Genomic DNA, 16,006 nt, shown 5'->3' on the forward strand with positions numbered 1-16,006 from the left:
CTCCTCTCTCCCCCTTTCCCTCACACTTACCCTCTTTTTTTCAGTCCCAACTCTCCTGCCTCTTTTGTCCGGAGCATTCTCATTTTACAGGGTAATTCTACTCCAACGGATGTGCTAATTGTGCTGGGTTAAACTGGATGCTGGTGGACTCCTGTGATACAGAGCTTATTCTTGCCTAATGACTGTAATGATGGTCCAGAGAGGCTGCAGCCTAGAGTGGATGGCTTGCATAGGGCTGGAGAGGGAGATGTGTGTTTTCTTTTTTTGGGCTGGCATGGGCTGATGCCAGAGTTGGGAAGGAAGAGGAGAGCAGGGGGCGAGTGCTTGGGCTGGGGTGAAGGAAGGAGAGTGATGGACACAGTGATGGGACTACAAGCTGGAGCTGCTACTGGAACTGTGGTATAGAAAGAGGCTTCTATGTGTTACATAGGCTTTATGTGACTAGATAGGTCTTGGGACTGGGATTGACAAGGCTGTGGCTGGAGCTGGTAGGGGAGATGAGGGGTAGAGATGGGTGTAATGGTGAGACTGGGAAGAGAGAAGAAGGCAGGATCAGGGTACAAGAGAGGAGGATAGTCTATGATGCTAGAGAGGACCAGGGTCAGGATGAGAGATGGGAGTTGGGTGCATGGAAGCACAGTGGTAAGGATGTATTTCTCTAATGTATCTGTCATGCAGATTATAGGCTAGTGATATTGATGATTAAATTTGCTTCCTTGATTATGACTTAGTTCGAAACAGGAATTCAAAAAATCTCTAAATTCATGTTCACCATGCCCCAAAGAGCCACTTACAGTACCTTGTACCTCTTTACAATATTTATCATTTGCTTGAATGTATTCTGTCATCCTGTACTATTGACTCAACCTCTCCTTGACAGAGCAACATGTTGCATAAGTCAAACTATTTCTTCCTCTTGGTAGCAGTAACATTACCTTTGACCCCTTACACACCTCCTGTCAACTCATGAGGAATTGAACCACTGTACAGCCCTATTCTGACCTCACTCGTGTGTGTGTGTGTGTGTGTGTGTGTGTGTGTGTGTGTGTGTGTGTGTGCGGTGACATCAGATGTTAAGTGATCAGAGAAAAAACAGTACTTCCCACTAACTGTCTTTCCAAGTGTATATGTGTGTGCATTTGATTAGTTTGCCTCCATCCTACTGTTGAGATCAGATGCATTCCTTCACTCAACAATGTGTTGTAATGTGTTTCTGTTCGTGTGTGTGTGTGTGTGTGTGTGTGTGTGTGTGTGTATGAATGAAATGTATGAACGTGTGCAGCTCAGCACACCACAATTTATGTCCTACCCGCACACACACACACACACACACACGCACACACACGCACACACACACACACACACACACACACACACACTGCGCTCTCCCTCCAGTCCCAGGGTCCTCAGCAGGTTGGAGCTTGCCCCTGGAGAACCTGTTCACAGTGACACACCACGGCTTCATCAGTCTCTGACACGCATCGCCCTCAGCTTTAGATCAGATGCTTCATTCTTCTATTGTTATATTTAGACAGACATTAAGACAGTTAGGTATTTTCTTTTATGTGTCTTGTGAATATCTCTGCACGACACAATAGAACTGCCTTCTTTATGTTATCAAAGCTTATTGTACATTTGCTTCTGGTCATGAAAGTTTTCTGTGTAAGGAAACTGAATGGAAGACATGAAAGCACATGCAGGATTAGGATAAAAAAGAAAGCAAGTATAGGTGGTTCAAGTTGGTTAAACCATGGTTAGGTTTTGTCTGGTTTATCCTGTTGCAGAGCCTAGTTGTTGGGCACATTTTGTTCATATACCCACATATATCACATATCCATATCTATATTTACATTATATTTATTTCCAGTCTTTCTCTCGAATTCCCTGCTCTCTCATTTTGTATCTCTCTCTCATATACACACAAACACAATCTGTCAACAGGGTGGGATAATTCCACTTGTTTCCTATGCAGTTTCACCTGTTTCAAATGTCATTTTCTTGAAACAAGGCAGACAACTATGAAGAAAACACACAGTGAAATCTCACCCCACTGGCACATTTTTCACTTGTTTTAAGAAAAAATAAGATCTTACAACTCAATACCAGATGAAATGACATGCTAAGATGGATATTATTTGCAATTCACACACACACACACACACACACACACACACACACACACACACACACGCGCACACAAATCCATAGTCCCAGGTCCCCCTGCACCCCACAACCTATTATCAGCGGAGATGCCCTGGCCTATAGAGCGCTGCCCCCTCCCTAAAACAAGGTAAAGGGAGGATTAGTGAGCACCATTTAGGGGCTCCTTTCAGCCCCCCATTTCATTTCATTAGCTTGTGACCTCTCCAGTTAATTATTTTGATCTGGCCAAAGGCTTGGCCTGCTTTTAATGATCCTGACTGACTCACCGCCCCCATCGCGACGCACAATACTTAACACACCCATTGAGGGCAAGGAATAGGGGGAGTGAAAAGGAAAGAAGAGGGAGAGAAAAGAGAAAGATTGAAAGTGGCATTTACCAGTCACCGGTGGAGTCTGTATGGAGGGGAACCCGGTGATGGCAGGGTGGCGTAACGCCCTCAGACTTTTTGTCAGAATATACTATTGTTCCTCATTGATGGAGTGGCTCTCCTTTATAAGGGCAAAATCGTTGCAGAGCTCTAAGCTGATTTCAGTGAAAAAAGAGAGAGAATAAAAGAAAGGGAATCTACCGCACCTCCTTCTCAGAAATAACAGCCATGTAAAAAAAGCTGGCCTTTAGAAATCATTCATCTGAAGTGTCATGGGACTGAATAATTGTTCATTTGCTACTGCGCCATTCAGAGGTTAGAGATACAGTTGTGAAAATGAAAATGCATCTACCTGTATATACTTTCAAGTACATCTAGATGGTGACTGATGCATCTCCGCTATAGTGGCTGCTTGTGGTAAATAACATTTTTGACAGTTTTGAAATGTAGTTGTCCACATATAATTGTACTGTGATTTATTTAACTAGCATTAGGACACTGAAACCAATGGTCACCCCTACCAAATGGAGGCTATCATTACCAATATATCTCTCCTCTCCTCTCCTCTCCTCTCCTCTCCTCTCCTCTCCTCTCCTCTCCTCTCCTCTCCTCTCCTCTCCTCTCCTTTTTGGCCCACCTGTCTCTCTGTTGCTGTGCTGTACTAATTGCCTGTATTTGTTCACCCTGCGGGTGTTTGCGAAGGGATAGCTTCCGTTTACCCATGGCCACACAGCCCCATATTGAATGCAAACACAATAAAATCTAAGCAGCTTGTGCTATTTAACGCCTCGCAAGCATGCCGCCCAATACATTTCTCATATTAACTAAACATGGGGATACAAAGTTTTAGAGGTGGAGCACGCTGATGCTTGGGTTAGTCTGATATTCCCTGTTTTTCCTTCTTCCCGTTCTTTCTAACTCTGTTTTTGTGCCTGTATTTGCTGGCAGTGCTGCTGGCCAGTTTACTCTGTCTGGCTATGCATGTAAAGAGTGTCCCCTCTTTGTTCCTGCCTTGGGCCCACAGCCAAGCTCCCCCTTCAAAACTTCAGCCACACACACACACACTCACACACACCCAAGCACACAGACACCCAAGCACACGGACAGACACACAGACACACACAGAGAGACACACACACACACACACACAGACACACACACAGACAGCGCCCCACTCACCCCCTTCCACCCTCTCTCTCAAACAACTCTCTCCCTCTCCCCTATGCTGCCCTCAAATTGCAAATAACAAAAAAGGAGGATAGAACCGGAGAGACAAGCCTCGCTTTAAAAAGCAGGTGTCCAGAACTTTTCAGTGCTCGTCGATTTCAAACAGAGACCCTTTAACCTCTGTGCTTTTCTAGCTGGTGGCTGAGGTAGCCAGTCAGAAGCCTAATCAGTCTCCTCTGACAATGCTGGGAGGTTGAGGGCTGTCAGTCCTCCTTTCAGACAGGGACTCCAATGAAGCCGTGGCAGGGGAACCCCTGATTGATTAGTGCCTCTTTATTGAAGTGTGTGTGTGTGTGTGTGTGTGTGTGTGTGTGAGAGAGAGTGTGTATGTGCGTGTGTGTCTATAGGGGCCCAGCCAGGAAGCTTTATTTAAATCCAGCCAGAGAGAGCACTATAATTATGACTTTTTCTTTCTGCTGGCCGGTTAAAGCTGACAGAGAGGGTTCTTATGGCTCACTTCACCCTCTCAGCGTCCTAAAGAGAGATTATTACTGGCCCTGAGAGGCTGGGCCAGTCAGGCTCATCAACATGGCTTTATAGACCTGAGAGAAGGGCCAGGTCCAGAATAGGACTCAAAAAAAAAAAAAATGGGTGGAGGACTAAGATGAAGACAAGTCCCAGTGTAATCCCATTTCAACCTTATCCACTGATGCCAGGGGATTGAACATTTTGTTTGTCTATAATATTTATATGAATGAAACCACACAACATCCAGAACCTCTAGAGTGCAGGATACCAGTTTGCTGTTATCACTGGCATTCTTAATACATTACCCCTCCTCTCTTACATGTACAAACACAGAAGCAGGAGCTGACTCGGGGTCAGACATATTTGTAAGTTGTGGCTTGTCCTGTGTGGCCTCGTTGGTAGGAGGTCTTCCTTCTCTCCCCCTCTGTCCCACTCTCTCTCTCTCTCTCTGTCCTTTTATCAGGCTGTCCACTATCAGTATGTGTCTGCTGTGTGTCCCTCTGGCCACAGCGGTGGCTGGGCCTCAGGCTCGCTCCTATTGTTCAATGACAGCTCCAATCTGCTGATCACTTTGAGATGTGTGTGTGTGTGTGTGTCTGTGTGCGTACCCGCCTGCCATGTAGGTGGGCCACATAAATTATACATTTTCCTTCATTTTGCTTTGTAGTTCCCTGTCTATTGCTTGACTCACAGATAACCAGGCAAATACGCTCTGGTACAGTCAACAAAGCATTGGGTCACACATGGGTAAGAAGAGTAATTAAGTTGCATTGCCTCAATTAAAGAATGCTATAAAGCCACCTAGCCCTGACAGTGGGATTTCATCCAAACATTGTAAAGCTGTAATGTGTGACAGACTAGTAAAAGGGAGAGTGATTTATTTTAGGTATAGGCCTATAATAAAACTAATGATTGAAAAGGATAATGTTGATCATCAGCGTCTACAGACAAGAAGCAAAGAGAAGAGAATGTCGACTACAGGACATTGCAGTTTACCTTTTGAGACAGCTCAGGTCATTGCGTTTGTGTGTCCATAGGTGTGTGTGTATTTGTGTGTGTGTGTGTGTGTGTATGTTGAGTCTGTTCACATTGTGTTTGCACCGTTGTAACATGTACCTCTGGGCGTGGCGAGACTTTAGTTCTAGTGACAGTGCCGCTGTTTACATGCACAGACCCATGACACAGGCACACACACACACAGATGCTAGACCTTCAGGTCATTCTGGAGTCCTTGAACCACATTGTGCTGCCATGCTCCTGTGGTACCTGGTCGGCCGCTCTGACATAACACATCACAATTACTGTCACTCCTCAAACCTGACCTCTTTAATGTCTGTACCTGTGCATGGAGGTGCACCTGTATAAAGAGGTTCTAGATGCTTATTCATAATAACCAGTAAGACTATGCACTGTGCTCCAGACGCATAAATGTATTCATAAGAGAGTGAAAAATTAGATTCAGTTTTAACAGCATGACTCAACAGTTTTTGGTGTGTGTTTTTGTAATGTTAGAGCCTATCCTGGTTTAACTGAAGTGCGGTTCTTTCATCTCAAATCCTTCTGTTCCCCCGTGAATAGCAGTCAGGCAAAATTGGGCGCAGTGACAGAGCTCAGAGTCAATATTTGGACTCAGGTAGAGAGGGGTTGGCTTTCCACCCTCTGTGTTTTTGTTGCCGGCGGTAACAGTTTTTGGCCCAGCCTGCATTGTGAGCGAACAGGACAGGCGGCTCTTGTCATCTGACTCCCAGGATTAACGGAAGCAAAAGAGTGTAATCCTAACACTTTGAAGTGTTTCAGATCTCAGCATCTCCCATCACACAGAACACCGAAAGACCTATCATTGTTATTGATCTAAAGAAACCATTATCCTGTTTTGAGCTTTGAACATCACATTTTTTTTTTCTGCTTGTTTTTGAGAGGAATGTCATGGACATTTCTTGGAGAATTAGAAAGAAAGAAAGAAAGAAAGAGAGAAAGAAAGAAAGAAAGAACGAAAGAAAGAAAGAAAAGAAAGAAAGAAAGAAAGAAAGAAAGACTCACCACATTCAATCAATTCAACTATCCTCCTTATAATGAGCGTAAACAGCATGTGGGTGTTTAGCGCTCTTTGGATTTGTGTGTATGTGTGTTGGGGATTCAGTTCGTCTCTGGCATGTGGCTGCAGGTCTGCTGTGTGCGCTATTAATCACAGCTTGTTAGATAACAGCCGTATTCTCTCTTTCCTCTTTATGTCGTGGCCTGGTACAAGGCCTCCTCAGGCATAGAGGATCCACTGGTAAACACACACACACACACACACACACACACATGCGTGCACCTATAACTGCTTAAGCATTAACCATGTCATGAATAAACGGGCTCTCAGGACAGGCACAGGCTCTCACATATTGTTTCTGTCTGTCACACACACACACACACACACACACTGACACCTGTGTTTAGCATGTCTGTGGCTTTTAGTTGGAGGGGGGAAAAAATTCCGACATGAGCCCATTTATCAGGGGGAGAAGGTGAGCGATTAGATATTGGTGATAAAGATTTTAAGTCAACAACCTGGCAGGTGTCGAGCGCATTTTTACTGCGCACGAGTGTCTCCACTCCTGGGTCTTTATGGGCAATAAAGGATGAAACCCTCCTTCTCTCCAACCCCCCACCCCTACCCCCCCACCCCTCCACCCCCCATTCCTCTCCTCTGGGCAGAGTCCAGGCTTGGGCTCCACTGGGCAGCAGAGAGACTACACCAACCTCAGGCCCATTCACATCGGAAGAGTTGAATTTCAGCCTCCAGACTAGACACTGCCCCTAGGAGATTAGGTTTGCTGCACACTAAAAACTTATAGACCGATTTGTTTTCACTTGCTGAAATGATTATATAATAAATGAGCTAGGACAAATGAGTCTATGAGTTTTTAGAGTGCGGCAAACCTAATCTCCTGTGGTTCTGTGCTTCTCCTGTATTTTGCCTGCACCTGGAAGCAGCCCAAGAGATCGCTACACTTTTTTTTGCATACCCACTGTCCCCTTCATCCAGTATCCATTGATCATGAAACCATGTATCCCAATAATAATTATTTCAGCTGCTAGCTGCTTGATAAGATATCAAAGAACCATTTGATATGATTATTTAGAGCTGTGTGTCTCAATTTCGTCTTTCTGCCCTTCAGCCAGGCTAGCTCATAAAACTTGTGGAGGCAGTGAGTGAGGAGAGAATTTGATGCCTCCAAATAGCCCAGAAGCATATAGCGCTCTCTTGCTGCAACCAGTCCCAGCTCACAGATTATAGATCACTCTGTTATGATGGCACGACATATAGCGGGGACTCAAACGCTGAAACGGTGCATCGCCCTGTGCTGGGTGTTGAGAAAATATACGTTTTGTTTAGGCACAGCTCATTAGTTTTGTGTTGTGAAAGCCTGCATCTGTGGTATGGAAGGCAAATTCAAGCAGTGCATAAATTCAGTTAATGACAGAGTTGTGCTCCTCCAGGGGCTGATGCAAATGTGTGTGCATGTGTGTCTGTGTATTCATGTGTGTGCATGTGTGTGTGTGTGTTTGACCCAGAGGCATCCAGTGTCAGTGGAGTGATAAGTAATCTCGTTGCAGGGGCAGGAATGTGTGATATGCTTTCACCTCTACTGGGGGGTCTACATTCACTCACCTCAGAGACAGCAGCAGCAGCAAAGACCTCCAGCAGCAGCAGCAGCAGAAATGCGTACGAACCCCCGGTCATTACGAGAACCACCGCTGCTACTGAACCCAGCCACTCCGTCACACAAACTGACCGAGTTAGCCATTCAGATGCTAGTCAGCGCAGAGAAAAGGCGGCAGAGAGAATCTGGACCATTTGTTCCCTGATCAATCAAAATCCAGTCCTGCTTGGCCTCCCTTTTGGTTTGGGATCAGAGAATCAGGTTGACTGTCTCCCTATTGATGCGTTCCTGTGATAGTTCCATTACAATAGGCGACAGAGGAATGCCAGTCGGTTTCCCTGCAGGGATTCTTTACTGTATGGACAAATACAGATGGATGGATGGCGTGGACCAGGAGCTATTGTTACGTGGTGGGGAGGTTCTCCTGCATCTGCTGCCCACTGGGACCAGTTACTCCGCTAATAGTGTATCCATTCAGTCAGGGACTGTTGATATATTGTGATACTTTGATGTGTTAAGGCATTGTTCCCTATTATGAAATAAACAGGCAGTCACTGTATCATGGGTGGGATTTCCATCCTCTAAGGGGAGAAATGTGGAAATAAAATCCTATTTTCATTCAATAAAATTCATAAATCAAGTTTAAGTTCTTTGCTAAGCATGAAAGCCAACACTTAAATGGGTGATTTTTATTTTTATTTTTTTTTAAATGATCTCATTCCTGTCTTTACATTGCTGCATTTACATTTATGCCTTATGCCTATCAACATGCTTTTCATTATTGAATCTTTGATGCATTTTGTGCTGATTATGCCACAGGTGTCCAATGTGTTTGAAGATGCACAATACTTCAAACACACTGAAAATCTACATGTATGAGAAGGGCATTCATGTAACAGCATGCCATATGGTCTATGGACAAGCAGGGATGAGGTTAAACATGAAAAAGGACAATTCGCCTCAGTGACCTTAGTACACTCACCAGGTATTTACCCTGCCTTTCTCCTGCTCTTCTGTTCCTCCTGACCTTATTTAAGTAAAAGCCCCTCAGCACACATGGAAACAAACTCACGCCACACACACACACACTGCCTCGGTCCGTTTGTAAATAAGAAAGATGCATCTTTAATAGCTCCCTACGAGATAGCATAAGGAAAGGAGGGTAAATAGAAATATGATAAAGTAAAGCAGAACCAATGGCTGGTGGTCTGGTGTGCTGCCACAGTTTGCTCAGTGTTAAACCAATAAGATAGGCCAGGGCCCATGCAGTCTGGACTGGCTCCATCTACAGATAGAGCTAGGACTGGGCACAATGTGGCGTGTGGTCGCAGCCCCTGTATCAGTGGTCTGATTTTCAGTTAGATAGCGGGGCTGTTAAGTTGTAGATAGTGTTTACTGCACCCAGTTATTGGCAGGTGTGCTTTAAAGCAGAGTGTGCAGTCCTGCGCTGAACTTTGCTCCACAGAATGAGTTTGAGTGTTGGTAAGTGTGCCGATGCATGCACATGAATGTGTGTGTGGTTATTTGATTAGGGACATCCGGAGAAAAGCCCTTTCACCTTTTTTTTCAGGACAGGTGAGAAATAGTATAGGCCATGAAATAGAAATGATTGTGAGAAGAAGGAGGAGGAGGAGGAAAAGGAAGATGCACAAGGAGTGGACAGTGATGATGAAGAAGATGGGAGTGGAGAGAAGCTGAGGTCGATAAAATGTTGAGAAAAAGAAGGTACTATAAAGATCTAAAAGAGATTAGTGAGTCGAGGGAGGAGTAGTAGAGAAAGATAAAAAGAATATTTAAGGGACAAATTCCATGGGACATTCTGATCCATTTGGAATAATTCAAAATTGTCAACGCTGATGCTGTATTGCGCAAAATAGACACACAGATACAGACACACACATACACTTAAAAGAAACATCCATCATTATTACGCCGACGATCTCTCCAGAGGTGACCCCCCCCCCCCCCACAAACACACACACACTCCCTCCCACCTTTCTCCTTCACATCTCCCCACCCCACACATCTCAACCCCTGGGTCCTTTCCTCCATTTCTCCACACTGGCTGGGTGCTGCTGGGTGCTCCGGGGACGCTCCTGTGCGGCTGAGCGAGAGGGGACTCGGTAATTTGTGACCCATGCGGGAGGGATAGCATGACGGTTGGGTGTGGTGGAGATGTAGGGCTCCGGGCTGAAGGGAGCAGTCGGGGCCGCGGGGGCCAGAGAGTTGTTGGGGCACTGGCCCTTCACAAATGTGACACACACCCACGGGCTCGGGATGAACGATTTGAACATCCAAGAAACAGTCTGGTGTGCAAGAATGAAGTGGGGTATTTTTTTTTTTCTGCAGCACTTCAGCTGATCTATTTGCCTTTTTTCCTATGAGAAGAAATGCAATATGAAGTGCAATACTTGGCACATCTCATATTTGGTTTTGTAATTTTGTTTGCATTCATAATAGAGAAAAGCACTTGCTCACACTTTGCACATGTACACCATACACCAGTTGAGGTACATAATAAAAGGAATGGTGTGTAACCTGCTCCTCCCCAAGGCATCAATACACACACACACACACACACACACACACACACTACACACACACCACACACACACACTACACACACACACTGTTTTCTCCTCAAGCATTCTGGGATTGTGTTTGTGTTGCTGTGCTGGCAAGTCAGATTCCCAAATACCAAAACAATTTCCATTTGGAAGATAGAACACAGTCTTTGTTTATTCCCCGATTTATTCAATTACCCCCTCTTTGGTTTGTTTAACATTTCATAGTCATGATCTAATTTTTTGTTTGGTTGCTTTTCAGATCTGTAAATTAATGCCTCGGCTGAGCGGAGATGGTGCTTGTGGTGTAGAATTCATTAAGCCTGCTTGTCCCTCTGCGTGTGTGTGTGTACATATCACACAACGACGGCATCCCCAGAAAGCGTATGTGTGTGTGTGTGTAGATGTGATTCTACGGTGAAAGGCACCATCTGTTCCATGTGACAGTAATGAAGTGAGGGGCATTGTGGTACAAAGCCTCAGACCCATTCATCACAGCTGTAGGCGGGCCAAGCATATTCCCCCTGTCTTATAGGGATACCTCCACATACACACACACATACCCCCACCCCCACACCCTCACACACACACACACACATACACATACACATACACATGCACAATCATTCTGTAGCATGCCATTTTGCAATTGCACAGGTGGTATATGTATGCATACACTTGTAGAACATCTGACTTGACAGGAACGTTAACTCTATAGGGAATAATCCACTGATGCATTATCAGTGAAATTCTCAGCATGGTTTTATTTTCATCTTATCTGTCATATCTGATGTGTCATACTGCCTCATTTACCTGACGTCATAGGAATTCTATTGCCAGTTACAGTCTGTGTACAGTCTGGGGTTGTTTTGCATTCGCAGTTACAACCTTGGGCTCCCGCTGTACTAGAGAGACTCGTAAATCCTCACGGTTGCAACAAACTGTTGAACCTTGAGATGCAAAACTCCCCCTATAAAAGACAGGGAGGCCCCTTTTCTCAAAGGAGGATTTCAATGTAAATGTTGCCACACCCGTCATGTTTGATTCTCATTATTTTCTGTGGCTCAGATTCAGCCTCTAACCACTAGAACCTTTTTGCTGTGATGCTCCTCATACAGTACTGTGCAAAAGTCTTAGGCACATGAAAAAAAACATTCTGTAAAGTGAAGATGCTTTCAATGAAATGAAAAGTTTCTAAATATATTAAAAAATTACTATAAATAGCAGTCTACTAACACACTAATGCCGAAAACATCTAAGACAAAATTTATATAAAAATCTAGGGTGCCTAGGACTATAGCATGTATGTTTTAATTGTGACTTGACAACTAAGTAGCAAACATATGCTGAAATGCATTTCAGTTATTCAACAAGGATATCTGGTGATTTAAATCCTCCTGTATACAGTGTCCTCTATAATGTTGTTTTACAGGCAAGTATTTGTTGGGTTCCTTCTATTGTGTATTGTGGACTATGGCATAATTTATGCATCTTATGAGTTTGATATGACACATGTCCATATATCATTATCATAAGGTATTATCACTCTGTTGTGTCCAGACTTAGGGGTGGAAGTAGAGAATTAGGCTACATTTACTCTGTTTTGTGCACTTGTACTTTTACTTTTATTATTTTTTATTAGTTATTTTACTTTTACTTGAATACCTTTACTGAAATATTCCACTTGGCTACATTTTAAATCACATCTGTTACAGAGTAAAAAGTACAAATTTTGCAGGCTGTCCATAAGCATTGCATCATAGTAACTTGCATTTGTATCAAACCGGTGCAAGCATGTGTAATGTTAATGTGTGGTAATACTAATTAATTTAACTGTAATATTAAATGCTCAAGTTTATATGTAATAGTTCTCTTAACAGCCAAAAAGCTATCCATCCAGCTACAGTAGGCTAGGCTATAACTGGTTTGTGTTTCGCTAGTTGTTATCTAGCTAGTTTGCTAGCCTTGCTAGCTAGTCAGCTAATCACAAAAGAAACATCAATGCGGTGCCTTATAATGGCGATGCGCATTTGAAGGCTTTTTTTAATCACATTCAGAATTTTATTTTTGGATAGTTCACCATTGTCCATAAAAATGTACAATATCAACAGTGCATTCAGAAAGTAAACAATAATCAAAGTTGATAATGCAACTTGGTGAGAGGAGAGATTCATGTTTCAACTGACCACATTCTCCATGTCACAGTGCATTGCCATGTCTATCACATCCCTTAATTTTTGTGACTCATGCTTTACTTTTTTTTATCCACACTGTATTTGTCATTGTATTTTATTTTCAATTAATTAAACTTTATTTGCATAGCACCTTTCATACAAGAAATGCAGCTCAAAGTGCAAAGAAATTACATGCATGAAAATAGACATAGAATGAGCATAACATAAGATGGAATATAAAACCCACTGAATAATAATAAAAATAAAGTTAAGAAATAGAGTACATAAAATGCATAAAATCAAGTAAAATACAACATTTTAAAAGAAGTGCAGCAGTGCATAAGTGCGAAGCAAGTGCAAAAAAAAAGAGTTTAAGGCCTGTATCAGGAAAGTCATAGCTAGTTAAAGGCTAAAGGGAAGAGATAAGTTTTTAGCTTTCTTTTAAAAATATTTAGCGAGCTGGCTTCCCTGATATCTATAGGCAGTGTGTTCCATAGCTTTGGGGCGTAATTGACAAAGGCTGCATCCCCGATTTTCTTTTGGCTGTTGCTGGGAACCTCTAATAAACCAGCAGCAGATGATCACAGTGTTCTTGAAGGCAAGTAGTGAACAAGTAATGAACAAGTAGGCCTAAGAGTATTTCCACATGACCAGGATATTTTTGTACTCCTTCCACTCCTGAATTGGTCCCTTCTGGCAAATATTCTTCCTCCACTGCTGACTATATGCAGGTCTTGCTATCAGCTCCGCACTGGTGCCTGATCTATTTGATAAACCAAAGCAGACCTCATCTCTGTGCAAATGATTAGAATCACTGTTCAAACATTGACATCAGCTGGAAACGCTTTATTCCCTGCTCTGTTTAACCAGACAGGGCTTTCCTAATGCCACCAACACTAATATTGACTCCTACGCCTTTCCCCTAATCTCCCAGCGTCTTGCCTTGTCTTGAAACTGTGCATGTTGACATTAAACAGCCCATTTATCATATTTTCAGAGATTCTCTTGAGGTGTCTCCCCCCATCCCTTCTTCCACCGCCTATTGATTGCTTTGCCAGAGCGCTGTTCAATGCTCGTCAGCGCCGTTTTGGTTTAGTTGTTTAATTTTGGGCCTAACTAAAAGTTGTTCATCATGCGGGAGAATATGTCCTGTATTAGTGAATCAGGGATGGTGGATGAAATTTGTGTAACCCCCTACCCCCATCCCTGCTCCCCCCCCAACACACACACACACACACACACACCATGCTCGGCAGCCCCCAAACGCAGATACAATGAGGTCCATTCTCTCCACTTGTTGCCCTCTCCCTGTATGACTTGTTTGTGTGTTCGCTGTCTTTACACTATATCAACACACGCTTTGTACATAACTGCCCTCTCTGACCCCAGACTGAGCCCCCCCACCTGCCACACACACACACACACACACACACACACACACACTTTCAGATGCTAGTGCACGTGTATGTGTGTTGAGTGCGTATTTGCAAGTGTAAGTGTCCACACACATACACACATATCTGTGCTTGTTTTTGCATGTAGTTTTTGCTTATACTGTGTGTTTGTGTGTGTATCTGGAATCATGATGGCTGACTGTGGGTCTCCTGTCTGGACTCATTCTCTCCAAACTCGGCGTGAAGTGTTGGTCAACTTGTTCCACACAGGTTAACCCCTCCCTTCCTTTTGAACCCTCTCTTGTGTCTTCTCCTCTGTCACCTCCTTTCTTCTCCTCTGTGCATGGGGGAGTGCAGGCTTCACGAGTTGGATGGTCCAAATGGAAGTTTGAGGTTAATGCTTTTATTATGGGATTCTGTCCATGATTAGAGCAAATCAAGGAATAACTTTAAAGATGTTGCCATAATTGAAAGAAGACATGGTTAACTTCATTACAGATATGAATATGTGCAGGTCAAATGCAAAGAGAGGATAGAAAATCTTTCTTTCTTTTTGCTTGCAAAGCATCTTTGTCACTTGCAGCCTTACAAATTGCCCCCATACATCTTTAACTGGTTCTACGCCTCTTGGTCTGTGAGGTTGTGAGTGAGTTTAATCCTCCTCTTCTCTCTCTTCATCTCTTACTCCCTCCCTCGCTCCTCAACCCACCCTCTCTCCTCCCCTCCCCTCCTCTCCCTCCACCTCCTCCTCCTCCTCCTTATTTACTGGGTCGCTGGTGTGCCTCATGCTCTGTATAGGGCCCCACTTTGCATTTCCCTGCCTATCAGAGTGTGTGTGTGTGTGTGTGTGTGTGTGTGTGTGTGTGTGTGTGCGTGTGTATGTGTGTGTATGTATAGGAACCCCCCTCTCCCCGTAGCTGAAAGCGTAGAGACAGCGTCCCTCTCCTTCAGCCCCGAGGATAAGTCTACTATCATGCTAATGCCCATGTCCTGAGACTAATAGGTCCTTTTACACTGGAGGTTTTCATTCCCCTTGCCTCACTAAAGGGTTTAGTGCCAAGGCCCTTTCTCTCCTTCCTAAACTTCTAAACAGGATAAATATTTCTGTGATTCCTCCGCCGGGACGATGGGTTTGGAGACGGTTCTATGTACAATGGGCTAGAATGGCCTTGTTACGCTCTCTGTAAATACACCAGGCGAGATGCAGCAACGCACAATTAAAGAGGCTGATCAAAAAAAAAAAAAGAAAAAACAGGAGCCTGGTGTGCGTTTCTGTGTGTGCATGTGGGTGTGTGTGTGTGTACGCTTGTGTTTATGTTGGAACGATTTGGCTTCTCTACTCCATGTTGCTCCATATACAGTGATGTAGTGATAAATAAAAAGGGGAATAAACTATGACCTCCAGTCGGTAATCGTCATAAGGCAAATGGCCACCAATGTAAACTAAAATCAATTATTTTCATTCATTTAGAGTTAGTTTATGCTTTTCTTACCCTATCTTCATAAAAACACATCATCAGTTTAGACTTATGTCAGGCTAAAAAAAAGAGAGTAAAGTCTGTTCTGCAAAATAAAATGGTAGATAAACTGAGTTCAGATGGATTTACCCTCCACTACATCCCTGTTCATATAGTCTAAACGATCCTCTTACTGGAGACAGCAATTTTCTCTGTCTGAACATTTCCACGGGACTTCTCAGACATAAAATGACTCCCGGTGTCTCAAGGACCCAAAAGTGTAAATCCCATTAAAGTTCACCTGTCATTCAGTCAAACACTACCCAAGGTTCCTCAATAACCTCAGCTGGACAATTTATACTGCAACGTGTCTGTCCGGTGCAGCATTAAATGAATGACTCTCCCCGATTATCTCTGAATTCATCGCTTTCGGAGAAGCTGAGTGGCATTCTGGCCAAAGCGATGAGCGTTTGAGCGTGCTGAGCGTTTACTGTGTTTTGGTTTTCGCTTATCTCACTGTACGGTAAACAAGCAGACAAGG

This window comes from Centroberyx affinis, unplaced genomic scaffold (assembly GCF_046629955.1).
Source record: "Centroberyx affinis isolate AG114_WGS23_722 - 3 ecotype Tasmania unplaced genomic scaffold, CSIRO-AGI_Caff_v1 ptg000653l_1, whole genome shotgun sequence".
In the NCBI taxonomy this organism is placed as follows: Eukaryota; Metazoa; Chordata; class Actinopteri; order Beryciformes; family Berycidae; genus Centroberyx; species Centroberyx affinis.